We start from the raw sequence: 17,037 nt of genomic DNA on the forward strand, positions 1-17,037 counted from the left end.
GTAAATCAGCCAGAAGAAAACATGCCAGGGAATATATCTCTCAAGAGAGATTAGATGATGTGGGGTTACAAGAGACCATAAAGACAGATTTCTCTAGCAAGGAGCTAGCTAAAATATCTAGAAACAACTCTCTTTTTTTTTTGGCAATGGTTGCATGCAAGGTGTCATTCTGGTGGAATCCTTATGGATGTGAGAGAGGACACCACTGAGATAGAAAATTCTCATATTGGCTTCTATTCCATTAAGATGGTCCTGAAGAACAAAAGCAGTAACTTCATATAGAACTTGGTTACTATCTATAGACCTATCGACCATAGCTAGTCTGGTCACTTTTTTTGAGGAATTGAGCTTCTATTGTGAAAACGAGTCTCTGCTTATTGTGATAGGGGTGATTTTAACCTAATAAGATATGCTGCAGATAAAAACAATGGTAATGTGGATTATCATTTAATGGAAATGTTTAATTCCTTCATTAGTCACTGACAGCTAAGGGAGATTCACAGGTCTGGGGGCAATTTACTTGGACAAATAAGCAGGTTAACCTGGTGATGGCTAACTTGGATATAATTTTAGTCACCACTGAATGGGAGGATAGATTCTCTCTTTGTAGTGCATGGAGCATTACCAGAATCGGATCTGACTATAGCCCTATCTTTTTGGACTCAGAAGAAACCAAAATTAGGGGACCTAAATACTTCTTCTTTGAGAAGCAATGGTCGCTTCTGCCAAGGATGAAGGAATTGTTTGAAGGAAAATGAGCTTCCTTTAAACAAATAATGCTTAAGACTATATATTCCTTGGATTGCTAGTATGGATGTTTGGTTAAAAGTAGGAATTTTTTGTGTGGCTGGAGTAAGAAAATACATGGAGCAAACAAAGCAAGTAAGAATAGCCTCGTTCATGATTTAGAGGGTTTAGATGCCAAGGCAGATAGGGAAGGTCTTTCTTCGGAGGAATGGAAGAAACAAATATCTACTTGAATAGAATTTTGGAAAACTCTATCTCATAGAAGCGATATATTGGCAGAGGAGAGGTGGGCAAGACTGGATTCTCCATGGTGATTCTAATACCAAGTTTTTTCACCTATGTGCAAATGGAAGGAAAAAGAAGAACCACATCATACAATTAGAGACTAAAACAGGGGTGGTTAAGGAACAGGGTGACATCATGAAGCATATCATCGAGTTTTATAAATGCCTCTTTGGCTCCCAACTAGATAAAGTCATGCATCTAAAACAACATTTTTGGGACCAGAATGAACAAGTTTCTCCTTAGGAAAAGGAGTCTTTGGAGCAACCCTTTAGAGAAGAGGATTTGGATAGGGCAATCCAATACATTGAAGTTGATTCTACACTTGGACCTAATGGGTTTAATGTATCCTTCTTTCAGAATTTCTAGCATGTTATCAAGGGTGATATATATGCTATGCTACAAGATTTTAATGTTGGTAATTTAGATATCAAGAGACTTAACTATGGAGTTATAACTCTGATTCCAAAAACCAAGGAGGCCAATAATATTAAATATTATAAATCCATTTGTTTTCTAAATATGGATTATAAAGCTTTCACAAAGATGATAACAGATAGGGTGAGCCCTGTAGTAGGCAAGATTATTGATGAATGCTAATCAACTTTTATTAAAGGAAGGACTATCTTAGAAGGAGTGGTGATTGTATATGAAACCATTCATGAGCTAAGGCAATCTAAAAAGCAGGGTCTCCTTCTCAAAATTGATTTTAAAAAAGCCTATGATAAGATCAGATGGGATTTCCTCAGAGAAACCATGGCTAGAAAAGGGTTACCTGAAAGGTGGATTAATTGGGTGATGCAAACTATTTAAGAGGGGCAGGTTTGTATTAATGTAAATAGCCAACGGGGCTCTTATTTCATAACCTTTCAAGGTCTAATGTAGGGAGATCTTTTATCTCCAATTTTATTCAATCTTATGGCTGAAGTTTTGGGTTCATTGATGAATAAGACTAGGGATAAAGGCCATGTCTCAAGGCTAATGGAACACCTTATCCCCGGGGGAACCACACATGTGTCGTACGCTGACGACATAGTGATTATGTCTAATTGCTCGGAGGCTAGCATTCTAAACTTGAAGATTATATTGCATTGCTTTAAATGGATGTCGAGACTTAAAATCAACTTCCACAAGAGCGAGGCCTTTGTTTTTGGAATTGACCAAGAAATAAAAAGAGAAATATGCCAATATGCTCAATTGCAAACTAGGGGTTCTGCCGATAAATTATCTTGGTATCCCAATTGATGATCAGTCTTTGGGTTTAGCTGCCATTGACCCTTTGGTTCAGAAACTATATAAGAGGCTTGACCCTTGGAAGGGGAAAAGCATGTCTTCAGGGGGGAGACTTGTGCTATCCAACACTTGCTTGAGCAGTCTCCTCATATATATCATGGGTTTCTATCTTCTTCATGTTGTGACTCATGAGAGGATAAATTCTATTAGATCCAAATTTTTCTAGAGAGGGGCCCAAGATAAGTTCAAGTATCATATGATAAAATAGGAGGTTGTTTGCAAACCGAAAGACCAAGGAGGTCTAGGCATTATCAACATTCAGGTTATGATTTGTTTAATGGTGAAATGAATTTAGAAAATCCTGAGAAACGGGGAGGAACTTTGGTGCATGCTACTAAGGACCAAATACATGAGAGATAGGGACTTCTTCAGCTCTAAGAGGAAAGGATCCTCTCAGTTTTGGCAGGGTCTACATAAGTTTAAAATCTATTCTAGTAGGGACTGTCTACAAGGTGCACAATGGGAAAATGATTGGTTTTTGGACTGATACCTGGATACATGATACCCCTCTCAAGATCCAATTCCCCGAGCTTTACAAAATGACCTTAGATGCATCTGCTAAGGTGGTTGACTGCTTTGAGGGGGGCACTTTCATAATCAAATTCAGAAGAGCTCTGATGCCCTCAGAATTAGGGAGCCATGAGGTTTTGAAGATGCTAATAAACTCCATCAATTTGGATGACTTGGATGATGAAGTTCACTGGGCCCTAGAGAAGTTCAGGAATTTCACCACTAAATCCCTATATTGTTTCATGCTAGATGGTGGAATAAGAAGCAAAATTGGTGGTACCATATGAAAGTGCAAAGTTCCACAAAAGATAAAGATCTTCCTCTGGTAGATTTTTAAGGATAGGTTGCAAACTGCAACCACTTTAAAGAGGAGAGGGTGGAAGGGTAGTGATTCTTGTTGTCTTTGTGGGAAAAATGAAAATGTTAATCACATTTGTCTTCCAATGTTTACTTTCTAACTTCGCATGGAGTGTAGTTAGAGAATGCTTTGGATGGGCTGAGCAACCTCAGACCCTTGATGATTTTTCTCTCAGATGGTTGACTTAGAAACTAAACCTACCTACAAAACTGGGTCTCTTTTTTCTTTGTTGGGCTTTGCTGGGTGATTTAGCGTGCTCGTAATAGGATGGCGATTGAAAAGATCTTCCCCAGCAAGCCAATTGATACTCTTCTCAATGGTCTTTCATATTTACAGAGTTGAAAAATCCTACTCAAGGAGAGCGACAAGGACAAGATTGAACCAGCTCTTGAACATCTCGTGAAGTGGTGCAACAACTTCTAGCCCAATCCTATTGTCCAATATGATATTATGGTGTTGTGAATCTCTCTGTGTATTTGGAGTTGTTTATCTTTTAATCCAGGGTTCGAACTTGTAATCTTATGTCATATCTATTACCTTAGAGCTTGTAAAAGCATCTCTAACCCATTCCCTATTTCTGGTTCCCTATTCCTCTAAATAGAAAATTCCTTATCCAGATTCTCTTCCCTACTTTCCAACGCGCTCCAAGCTGTACCCTAAATTTGCCTCCATATAATCCAATCACCTCTATTTTATTAATATCTTGTAAGTAACAAATAACCGTTTCATATTTAAACGGTGCTATTTTTTATGGCTATATTTTCAACTGTTCTTATAACATGTGTGCTTGTGTTGTAACTGCTTTTACAAATTCTTATAACGCGTGTGCTTATATGATAACTTCTCTTACAACTCATATGCTTATGTGGTAACTTCTCTTACAACCCGTGTGCTTGTGTGGTAATTATTCTTACAAATTTTTACAACGTATGTGTTTATGTGGTAACTGCTCTTATAACATATGTGCTTATGTGATAACTGCTCTTATAATACGTGTGACTGTGTGACAACTGCTCTTATGAATTATTACAATACGTGCGCTTATGAGGTAAATGCTCTTACAACATGTCAGTATTCACCTGTCAGCCCTCACCTGCTCCCCCCCCCCCCTCATCTCCTCACCTACGCAAGAGAAGCAACAGTTGGATAGGAAAGCTCTCCTATTTGCTAGATGTGAGGAGCAAGAGAGGGTAATAAGGAGCTTTAAAAATATGAAGTTGGATAGGGAACCGGTTGGAGAGATTTTTTTATCTTTTTGCTAAAATTTAGGATAGAGAGGGAAGTAGGGAGTCGATTGGAGTTGCTCTAGACTTATGTGTGACGCTAGCGGACCAAAGTCCTTTTCGTTTTCTTTTGCTGTCTGGTTGTGGGTCGTGTTAGTGATCTGGTGGTTTATGAACGGTTAATTTGTTTTCAATAGAGTTAGGGATCGTTTCTCCGTTAAAAAAAAAGCAAATCAGCAGATGTATTGTACATGAATTTATCGTGAAGTATTATGGAATTCGAAACAACTTTATTATGGACAGTGCAAACTGACAATCTGAATCATCTGATGAGCCTAGTACGAAATGATTATCATCATTCAATCATAGGATGCATCTCCAAAATCAACTATCAGAAAATCATTGTTAGCCTCTTACGTTGTAAAACGAAGAACACCATCGATTCCCTGTTCAGATATTGATTATAGATAGCTTGGATTGCGGTTCTGAAGCTCAATTTAAGATTTCTCACTTGATATGCCTCGATCTTTACTTCAGATTTTTCGCATTTTCTAGTGTCCAATTGGCGAGCCGACACCTCGAGGAGCGAACTGGACCAGCGGGCTATCGTATGTCAAACCAGCTGGCGCACTCGATGCTGGGCTTCAATTCCCTTGCCTCGTCGACACTTGCAATTATTAAATCGCTAATGACACTTTAAGAAGCATCTAGTACTATTTCCCGACACCGCCATAATGAGTTGTACTTAAATGCTTGATGTTTCACTCTCTCAATTTTTCACAAACGCACTTTTTTCGCGCGTGAAACAGGAGCGTGAAGAACAAACTGGATGTGGTTGGGCAGTGTATACCGCTCGGAATGAGATAGTACATCACTGACGTACATCACCGTAACGTGGTGGCTGACGAGTGGGCCAACTCCACGAACCGCTTCAATGCCGCTCACCCTGCCCTGTCGGCTGGCCAGTGGCTCGACATGCACCTGGCTTGGGCTTACAGCCTGAAAGCTCTCCCTTTTGCCATAAGCCACCAACTGGATGCTCATGGCTCGTCAGATTCTCCTGTCCTGGGATTAGTTATTTGGAATCTCTACTTGTGGTTGTCCCATTGCTGTTATTTGGTTTTCAATGTGTTACCAAGTTTAACTACGTCTATCAGTAGCTATAGTGCTACTAAAATTACACGTGTAATTATATGTGGGGGCTCGATGCATATGAACCTTAAGAATACTTACAGATGCTCTTTTATCTGCTGCTTGCAAGAGCAAAATTTTGGTTACCAAAGTTTCTTTCTTTTTGAAAAGAAGTAAGCTTGAGTTTTAACATGTTTGCTGATCAACCAGACCTCTGCCAGGTCACTGGCTGGTTGTCCTGAATTGCTCACCTAATGTTGACCTTCACTTCCGACAATGGCGTTGGGTGAGGGGAAAAGGACCCATTTGCTTTCCTTCCTGCTGTGTACCTGCGCACCGAATTCCTCGTGTTTCTTCCATTCCATGGCGGTTGGCTCTCTCACTTGCTGTGCTACCTGCTACTACTACACAGCAGTGTACAGATGAAGTGACCTGGACATTATCTTTGCGCACTTCGCATTTAGTTCGAGCTGTGAAGCTCTTGTTTGCTTGCAATGATGGGGTAGTGAAATAAAATATGCATCGGATTCGGCTAGCTTGGGCTCCGATTAGATGTATTGCTGCAGGTCAAGGAGTAGGGTGTTAGTGATCTGGATAGCTTATATCTTATTGTTGCTTAATAATGCTTGCAAATTGCAGCTAGTCATTGGTTTGGTTTGTTTTTTAAAATTATTTGGGATGGATGTCTGGAACACAGCGGCGTGATTTCGGACGCGTTTATGAATTACGATGGGGAATTAAAGAACACCTGGAAAATATGCATGTGAAGAGTTGACTGCTGAAATCGAACCGTTGTATACCTGTGTGCGATGAGCTACTGTCTTGAAAGAAAATAGAAAAAAAGGGATAGCATGGAGCCTCTTCCTCAAACACTATTAAAACTGTAGGTAGCCTTTGGAACGTTACATAAAAATTTTATAATAAGCACTTGTTTGAGAGATCTTCAAGTTCTGCTTAAATCTGTTAGTAGAATTTTAGCAACACCACCCTCCCCCCCCCCCCCACCCTTAACAGAATTTTAGCAACACCACCCTCCCCCCCCCCCACCCACCCACCCAAAAAGCTACATTGTAATAATGCAATGACTGGTCTAATGCAAACCTACCCCCCTCCCAGTAGGTACTACAAATGATGCTAGAAACAGCCCCATATTTGTAAATGTCAGAATGTTTCAAGGTATTTTTTTTTGGCAAGAACATCTGCAAATGAATAATAAATCCATATAGAACGTGGTGCAGTCATGCTGCATTTCGGACAGTTGGTCATGCTGGTTGTGGCCGTCAGCTGAGCACCAGATCTCGTGTTGCTGACTGAAGTGTGCAGTGTGCTTGTCAAACTGATCAGCATCAAGCACAGGCGTCTCTCTGAAATGCGTCGCCTAAAAGAGAGAACGAAGCATGTCCAAACCTAGCGATCATGTGTAGTAGAAGTAATTTGGACTCGAGGTTACCACCCACAACCATAACCTGCTAGAACAGTGTCTAATTTATTTTTTGCACGTCACAATCAGTAGACACATTATACCCCTGAGTCAGCTCTGACATTCATAGTTGAAAATAACTTGTTGCCGTTAATTTTCTTTCTTCTCGTTTTGAGTTTGAGTCAAAAACCCGTGTTTTCATATATGTACGGGGGCGTGCATGTAGTTATAGGACTGAGACCTGAAACAAAATGTACGTCGTGTCAGTGCGACTTTTTTACCCCACGTTAGTTGTGATGTACAACGCAACCTAAGTTACGGAGTATGAGACGTCTTTTAGAGTCTATGTACAGGAGTCCGAGTCTATAAATAAGAGAAGAAGAAAATTCGAAAAGTCGCGGTGGTTGAGCGGCATAAATACCTCTCTCGCTCTCTCTCTTGCTTCTGTGTGTTTTCCGTGTTCCAGCGACCAATGCTTGCTTTAGAGTGGTCGCTGAGTGATCGTGAGTACTCGTGAGTGGTAGAGGAGTGGTCATGTATCTCCTTCGGTGTGGTCGTGAGTGCATGGTGTGAGAAACGGTGACGTTCTAAGAGACAAGGTGAATTAGGACACTTAGAACCTAAATCAAATTGGCTCCAAAAACTTCACAAGATAAATCTAACTCAATTTATATCTAAATATTCTCTAGATTTATCTAATGTGCCTACTCTACCGCTTAAGAAGATTGTAACCAACTGTAGCAAGGTAAGTAGCAACTATGTAAATGTGAAAACGTAAATAAGGTAGAGAGACGAATTCGGCATAAGTGATTTTTATCCCATGATATCAACGGCATGAATGTTACCTCTAGTCTACGTTGGAAGTCCACAAATGATATGCTCCCAGTCGGCACCTGGTTACGGCTATTGAGCCACAAAGTCATAAAGACAATATCTCGATCTAGATGAGTCATCAAACCACCAAGACAATGTCCCATCACTAGCCTCTCTTCGGGTCACTTGCCACCATAATCACTTCGGAGCTTGAGCCACCAAGGCAAGGGTCCCCATATCCCTGTACACGTATCTTGTCATCGCTCTGCACTAAGTTAGAGGGTCAACAAGCTTGAGCCACCAAGGCCCAAGATGCCGACAAGTCAACAAGACTCCAAGGTGCCTACGTACAACTCGATACAAGTTAGGACCACTCCTTGATCCCTTCTTCAAGCGCAACACTTAGCTACAAATCACTCTAGGCCTATAAGCACTAAACACTCTCTAATCTTATACTTAATTGTCTTGGATGATCACTTTAAGCACTTTAGTGGCTTGGATGTCTTCTCAAGTGTATATGAGCTTCCTCTAGACTCCAGTAGCATACCACACCTTCAAATGACTGAGTGGAGGGGGTATTTATAGCCTCAAACCCGCCAACTAGTCATTTTTCCAATAGCTCAGAAAAGCTATTAACACCCGATGATCCGGTGAGAACAGTAGTACTAACATTGGATCATCCGGTGAGTACAAACTCAGAAACTAGCCATTGGAACTCCACTCAAAACCTCTGTGGACACCAGACATTCTGATATGCCTTCAAATTCATCATCAGACCTTCCGGTGAGTAATCTTGAGCCATTTGATCCTTTGCAGCCTCTCTGTGTAAAATACTCTGGTATATTCTTCCGGTGTTCATTCCATTCAAACCGGACTATCCGGTGAGTTGAACATTCTCTTTTTTTTCCACTGAAAATGCTCCGATGCAACTATCTCTATGATCACCACACTATCCGATGAGTTGATCTTCATTCTTCAGCACTTGCAGCTCTCTATGCAAGAAATGCTCTGGTGCTATAATCCGGTGTGCACAAACCAAGCACCGAACCTTCTAGTGAGTTGATCTTCAGTCTTCTGCACTTTCATTCTTCTCTGCAAGAAATCCTCCGGTGTTACCCAGTGCAGATCATCGGGCTATCCGGTGACGTTCTCAGCCTTCTCCCCATTTGTCAGAAATACTCCGGTGCGTTCAACACACAGAGCACCAGACTATCTGGTGAGGCTATCAGCCTCTATGTACAATGCTCCGGTGAGTACAAACTCCTCTACACCGGGCCTTCTGGTGAAGTCAATTCTTTTAGGACTTATCTAATTTAATAAAACTTTGTCCCAGTTGTTGTAACTTCTTGATGTATTGCATCTGTGAGATCTATTAACATATGTTCTTGACAAATATGTTAGTCCCAATGAATATGTTATCGATAATCACCAAAATTATAATTATAGCCTAATAGGGTCATTTTCGCTACAATCTTCCCATTTTTGGTGATTGATGATAATACAACCAAAGCAAGTGATAAATAATAAATGATATCAATCGTAAAGAGTATAAAACTTTATCACATTGCTTGGATGCATATTATTACCATTTAGTCCCCCTTTGTTGTGGCTCATATTTTCTCCATTACCACTATCTCCCTTGATCGACCCATTCAAGAGCTTCTCCCCCTTTGTCAACCCAGGTGCCTCGTGTTGCTTCTTGTATCTTCTTCTTCTCTCCCTTCATCAACTTCGGCATTTATAGACATTTTATATCTTGCTTCTTGCTTTGGTCATCAAACTTCTCTATCAGTCTCTATGCACAATGCTCCGGTGAGTGCAGACTCCTCTGCACCAGACCTTGCAGTGAGGTCAATTCTCTTGGAACTTCTTCAATTCAATCAAACTATATCCCGGCTGTGGTGGCTTCTTAATGTATTGCATCTATGAGACCTACTAACATATATTCTTGACAAATATATTAGTCGCAATAACTATATTGTCATTAATCACCAAAATCACAATCATGACCTAATATGGCAATTTTTGATATAATCTCCCCCTTTTTAGTGATCGATGACAACGCAACCAAAACAAGTGACAAATAATAAATGATACTAATCGTAAAGAGCATAAAACCTTACCACATTGCTTGGATGCATGTTCTTACCATTTAGTCCCCCTTTGTCGTGGCTAACCTTTCTCCATTGCCACTATCTTGGCTTGATCGACCGATGCAAGAGCTTCTCCCCCTTTGTCAGCCTAGGTGTCTCATATTGCTTCGTGTATCTTCTTCTCTCCCTTTGTCAACTTCGGCATTCTAAGACATCTTATATCTTGCTTCTTATTTTGATCATCAAACTTCTTCCCCTTGTTAACAATCTAAAAAGGGCTACAAACATATGTTGAACTCGAGAAAAAGTGTTAGAGAACATGAGAGAGAGTTTTATAAATCATGATCCCATGAAATGATACCAATTATAAAGATATACCAATTGTAAGGATAGGAGATATTGATATCAATTGAAAAACATAAGCAAGGATCATAATTCATGAAACTCACATGATATAATCTAAAGTCGCCCTTTATATGTGAATACATATAATGAAACTCACTTGTGAATACCACTTGTAGGAATATAGCAATATATACATATCTAGACAATAAGTAGAGGTAGGAAGTTTAAGACATATCATATATATAGGTAGCTTAAATGTAGAAATGAATTGACAATGATACCAATTGAAGTATTTAAACATTGTATACCTCCGAGGAAGTGTTGATTTCTCTATAAGACTACAAAAGATACATCTACTAATACATGTTAGTCCCAAAATCATAACCCATAGAATATACTCCCCTTAAATGTATGTATACAAGTTTTTAATACTTACAAGACATATGCACTTGTTATTAATAACAATAGGCAGGGTACCCTATAGATTAGTTCATGACACATAAAAGATATCAATTATGAAACTAATGCCATGAAAAGAACATATAACTAATAAACCATATAAGTTACTCATAAAAAAGAGAGAAACATAAGCAATCTACCATATAAAAGCCTACACTACGCATTGCAATAAATTGAAATAAGCACATGCAATCCTAGACAAGACAAATGAGCTACAACAATTGAAAGATTTTGCATCTAGCTTTATTACTTTTTTTACCTTTGGATAGAAATTTGAGTATATGATGATCATGATATTTATTAAAACACCCAACCTTATATACTTTACTTCTTTGCTTAAACTTTCACTTCATTTTGTAATCCAAGTCTTCAAAATCCCATAGCCACCTCGGGCTCTAAGTCTTCTTTGAAACCCAAATCGATTAGGGTCCCTTCATATTGGTGATGAATTCCTTGGGAAGCCAAATGGGTTGTTTCCACCCCTAATTCTTTCTTTCAATTATATGTGCAACCACCTTACCATTGTTCTTCTTCTTGAGCTTGTAGTGATTGCTCTTAGTCTTGATTTTATAGTTGGGTTTGGTATAGATGCTGGAGGTCTTATTGGAGAGGTTCATTATTTTCTTCTTCTCCTTGGTCTTCTTCTTGACTTGTTTGTATTAGAAAGACTTATGACCTTCTAGATGATATTTGAAGCATATCACGGTGGATCCCTCCATAAGATTCTTCACCGTGGTAGCATGGTTATCTTGAGGAGGTTGGACATAGTTTTTGCCCTTTAATCTTGCCAAGTCATTCTTGAGCTTTTCGATTTCTTGCTTAAGCTCATCATTCTCTTGCGCAATAAGATCATTAAATGGTTCTACAAGAACATTCTCAACACATATCTAATTGCAAAAGGGTGAGCTAGATAAATCAATAAAATCATCACAAGAAGTATAAATATCTACCTTAGAATTAAAATTTAATAGAGAGGTAGATTGCTCCAAAGGGACCTTAGATTGAGATTCAATACACTCAAATTTAGCCTTAAGCTCATCATGCTCCTTGTTTAGCAAAAGTAATTTGCTTAATAATTGCTCATAATTAGAAACAAAGATAGCATGAATATCATTAAGGGCATCAAATTTCTTAAGTTTCTTAGATTGTTTCTTAATGTCTCTTTGTTGCTTATTCATCAAATGAAGGAGTTTATCATAGGAGGAAGAATTCTCATTGGATTTATTATCGCTTACATTGTTTTCCATATATTTGGTCATAAGATACTTCTGTAATGATGACTTACGTGATGACGACCTTGAGAAAGAGCTTCCCTTGGAGGAGTGGGTGGCGAAGCTCTCATCACTTGAGCTTGAATCTTCATCTTCACTCACCCATCTTTCCATGCTTGTAAATACTTTGGCTCTTCCCTTTGTCTCCCTCTTGCTCTTGGTCTTCTTCTCCTTCTTGATGTGATCAATTATTTTGATCAAGTCTTTCATAGAGGTTCGTTGATCGATCTTAACATTGATCTTCTTGATGTTCTTCTCCACTTGAGAGATGAGCTTAGCAATTTTGGGATCAATTTATTCATCACTTGATGTGCTTTGCTCATCATCTTCATTGCTCTTTTCATCTTCATTATCTTTCTTTGAGCTTGACTCTTGCTCTTGCTTCCTTATCTTCGTTTTCATGTGTGGGCATGATACTTGCTTGCTTGTGAGAACAAGGTTCTTGGCGTCGGATGAGGAAAAAACTTCAACCTACATATTCATGGTCATCTTACGGACGGTGATCTTGCTGAGCACTTGACTTGGATTCATCTTCTTGATATCATTGTTGTCGTAGATGATGGGGACTATCAACTTATACTTTAGAAGAAGAGCTTGAAGTATTCTTCTCACCACTTGATTATCGCCAATTGGCGTCAAACTCAACCCATTAATCTCATTGATAAGAATATTCAAATATGAGTACATGTCATTAGCATTTTTATGAGGTAGTTGTTTGATGCAATTGAGCTTAGTAACAAGCACATGATATTTCTCATTGCGCATATCCTTTGTGCCTTCATGTATGTCAATGAGACTATACCAAATATCATGTACATTGGTGAGAGAATAAACACAATTAAATACATCAACATTTAAAGATGATAAAAGGGTATTTTTCGCCAATACATCTAATTGTCTCTCCTTGTTGGTGATTCAAGGTCTCATCCCATCTTGGACGTCATAACTCTAGAAAGTTAAGCCTACCAAGAGAACGGGACTTTGATACAATTGTGAGGAATTGTGACATCCTAAGAGGGGGGTAAATTATGACACTTAGAACCTAAATCAAATTGGCTCTAAAAACTTTACAAGATAAACTTATCTCAATTTCTCTAAATATGCTCTAGGTTTATCTAGTGTGTCAACTCTACCGCTTAAGAGGATTGCAACCTACTCTAGCAAGGTAAATAGCAAGTATGTAAATGCGGAAATATAAATAAAGTAGAGAGAAAAACTCGGCACAAGGGATTTTTATCCCGCGGTATCGATGGCATGAATGCCACCCTAGTCCATGTTGAAACTCCACAAAAGAAATGCTCTCAGTTGGCACCCGATCACGGCTATTGAGCCACAAAGTCACAAAGACAATGTCTCAACCCAAATGAGCCATCAAGCCACCAAGGTAAAGTCTCACCACTAGATTCTCTTTTGATCACTTGCCACCATAATCACTTTGGAGCTTGAGCCACCAAAGCAAGGGTACCTGCGTCCCTGTACACGTGTCTTGCTGCTGCTCCGCACTAAGTCAGAGAACAAGCTTGAGCCACCAAGGCCCAAGATGCCGACGAGTCAACAAGACTCCAAGGTGCCGACGTACCACTCAGTACAAGTTAGGTCCACTCCTTGATCCCTTCTTCAAGCTGCAGCACTTAGCTACAAGTCACTATAGGCCTATAAGCACTAAACACTCTTTAATCTTATGCTTAATTACCTTGGATGATCACTTTAAGCACTTTGATGGCTTGGATGTCTTCTCAAGTGTATATGAGCTTCCTTTAGACTCCAGCAGTATGCCATACCTTCAAATGACCGAGTGGAGGGGTATTTATAGCCTCGAACCCGCCAACTAGCTATTTTTCTAACAGCTAAAAAAAGTTGTTAACATCGGATGATCCGGTGAGAACAGTAGTACTAACATCGGATCATCCGGTGAGTACAAACTCAGAAACTAGATGTTGGAACTCCACTCAAAACCTTTGTGAACACCAGACATTCCGATATGCCTTCAAATCCATCACCGGACCTTCCGGTGAGTTATCTTGAGCCATCTGATCCTTTGCAGCTTCTCTGTGTAAAATACTCTGGTATATTCTTTCGGTGTTCATTCCATTCAAACCGGACCATCCAGTGAGTTAAAACTTCTCTTCTTTTCCTAGAAAATGCTCCGGTGCAACTATCTCTATGATCACCACACTATCTAGTGAGTTGATCTTCATTCTTCAACACTTGCAGTCCCCTATGCAAGAAATGCTCTGGTGGTATACTTCGGTGTGCACAAACCAAACACCGGACCTTTCAGTGAGTTAATCTTCAGTCTTCTGCACTTATATTCTTCTGTGTAAGAAATACTCTGGTGTTACCCAGTGCAGATCACTGGACTATCCGGTGAGATTCTTGGCCTTCTCCCCATTTCTTAGAAATACTTCGGTGAGTTCAACAAACAGAGCACCGGTAAGTTAAAACTCTTATGCACCGGACCTTTCGGTGAGGTCAATTCTCCTGGGACTTGTCCAATTCAATCAAACTTTGTCCCAACTTCAGTGACTTCTTGATGTATTGCATCCATGAGACCTACTAACATTTATTCTTGACAAACATGTTAGTCCCAATGACTATATTATCATTAATCACTAATCACTAAACACTAAAATCACAATCATTTCCTAATATGACCATTTTTGCTACACACGGAAAATAATCAGAGCCAGGTTCTACGCTCTTGTGCCATGTCGAAATCATGGGTTCTGGGAGGCTCGAAGCTTTCCAGGACTCCACCGCGATGGGGAAGTCATGGGTCTCCCTCTCATCCTCCGCGTCGAGGACGGAACCGTGATGACGGTGGTCATGCGCTCGTGGTGCAGCGGACGATATGAGGGGTTGGAGGCTCGATGACGTATCTAACTCTCACCTGGACGAACTACGACGATTGGTCGCTGATGATGAAGGTGATGCTCCAAGCTTGAGGGCTCTGGGATGCCATCAACATTGGTGTCGCAGAGGAACAAAAAGACTGGATGGCGCTAGAGGCCATTTCTAGGAGGTTCCACCGAAAATGATCTCTGCGCTAGCTAGCAAGCCCACCGTCAAGGAGGCTTAGGATAGCCTCAAGGCCATGCGCGTTTGTATCGATCGCATGTGGAAGGCGAAAGCCCAGCAGCTCCACAAAGAGTATGAGGCGATCGAGTTCCATGACAGTGAGGCGGTGGAGGATTTTGCGATGAGCCTGAGCGGTCTGGTGAACCAGATGGCGACCGTCAATGTGGTCATCGACGATACAACAGTTGTCAAAAAGTACCTGCGCGTGGTGCCTTCAAGGTTGCACAGATCGCTTTGTCCATTGAGACTCTACTTGATTTGTCCACATTATCCATCGAAGAAGTGACTGGTTGTTTGAAGGTCACAGAGGACTGTTGCATGCAAGCCGCTCCAACAAATGCGAGTGGGAAACTCTTGTTCATCGAGACGGAGTGGATGATGTGATTGAAGGACCGACAGCTAGGGGAGGGCTCCTCCAACTCAGGCAATGGTGGTGGATGCGAAAGCCGCCACGACAAGCCGAGTTGCAAGAAGGGTGACTCTAACATCTGCAACGCCAAGCTGGAGTTAGGGCACAATGTCAGTAATGACAAGTGTCGTAACTATCGCAAACTTGGTCATTGGGACAAGGATTATAGGCAGCCAAGCGCAAGGAGCAAGCCCACCTCACGCAGGGTGATGACGATGAGCCAGGCTTGCTGATGGCGCATGTGTGCGCCCTCACCGACTCAGACGAGCTAACATTCCCAGGGTGCATCAAGCTCGACGAGACGCATGAGTAGCAGGTGAACCTTGGTTGTGAAGGTAAGAGACTGAGTGACGTGTGGTATCTGGACACTGGTGCCAGCAACCACATGATCGGCAATGGCGACATGTTCGTGGAGCTTGACACCGGCATTGTCGGCTTGGTCAAGTTCGGGGACGGCTCCATCGTCGATATCCGAGACTGCGGTATGGTGTTGTTCAAGTGTAAGAACAGCGAACATCGCGCCGTCACGGATGCCTACTTCATCCCCAAGCTCAAGAGCCACATCATCAGCATTGGTAACCTTAATGAGTGAGTTTACCAAGTGCTGATTGATGGGGGAGTGTTGCGGAACCGTGATCAGGAGTGTCATCTTCTTGCCAAGGTAATGCGCTCTAGAAACCGGTTGTATACGATTCAACTGAACATCACACAGTCGGTGTGTTTGTCCACACGGCACGATTATGAGCCGTGGCTCCGACATGCCCATTTCAGTCATCTGCACTTCGATGTGCTAAAGAGGTTGGCACGCCATGAGATGGTGCGCGGTCTTCTGGCGATCGACCACATCGGAGAGGTTTGAGACAATTGTCTTACTGGAAAGCAACGACGTGCTGCTTTCTCAAAGGAGGCCAAATACCATGACATGGGTCATCTAGATCTCATGCACGGTGATCTATGCAGGCCCATCACTCCGCCAACACATGATGGGTGGCGCTACTTCCTGTTGCTGGTGGATGACCACAACTACTACATGTGGTTGCGTCTGTTGTGTAGCAAGGATGAGGCACCCATGACGATCAAGGAGTTTTAGGCACGCATCAAGACAAAGATCGGGCGGCGACTGAATGTGCTATTGACTGATCGGGGTGGTGAATTCACCTCAGTTGAGTTCAGGCTATACTGTATCGAGCAGGGAGTTGAGAGCCACCTCATAGCACCATACTCCCCACAACAGAATGGTGCTATGGAACGAGGCAACCAGACCATCATCGAGATGACACGTTGTCTGCTCAAGGCGAAGCAGATGCCAACTACGTTTTGGGGAGAGGCAATGACCACCGCGGCCTTCCTCCTCAACTAGTTGTTGACCAAGAGTCTGAACAGCATGACCCCGTTTGAGGCTTGGTATGGGAGGAAGCTTGCTGTCTCGTTCTTGCACACGTTTGGCTACATGGCACACGTCAAGGTAACCAAGCCAAACCTGTGAAAGCTGGATGACCGCAGCGTTCCAATGGTGCTACTCGGTTATAAGCTAGGGACCAAGGTGTATAGGCTATTCAACCCGCGAGGACGCCACGTTCACGTCTCTCGTGATGTGGTCTTTGA

This window comes from Phragmites australis, chromosome 3 (assembly GCF_958298935.1).
Source record: "Phragmites australis chromosome 3, lpPhrAust1.1, whole genome shotgun sequence".
NCBI lineage: Eukaryota > Viridiplantae > Streptophyta > Magnoliopsida > Poales > Poaceae > Phragmites > Phragmites australis.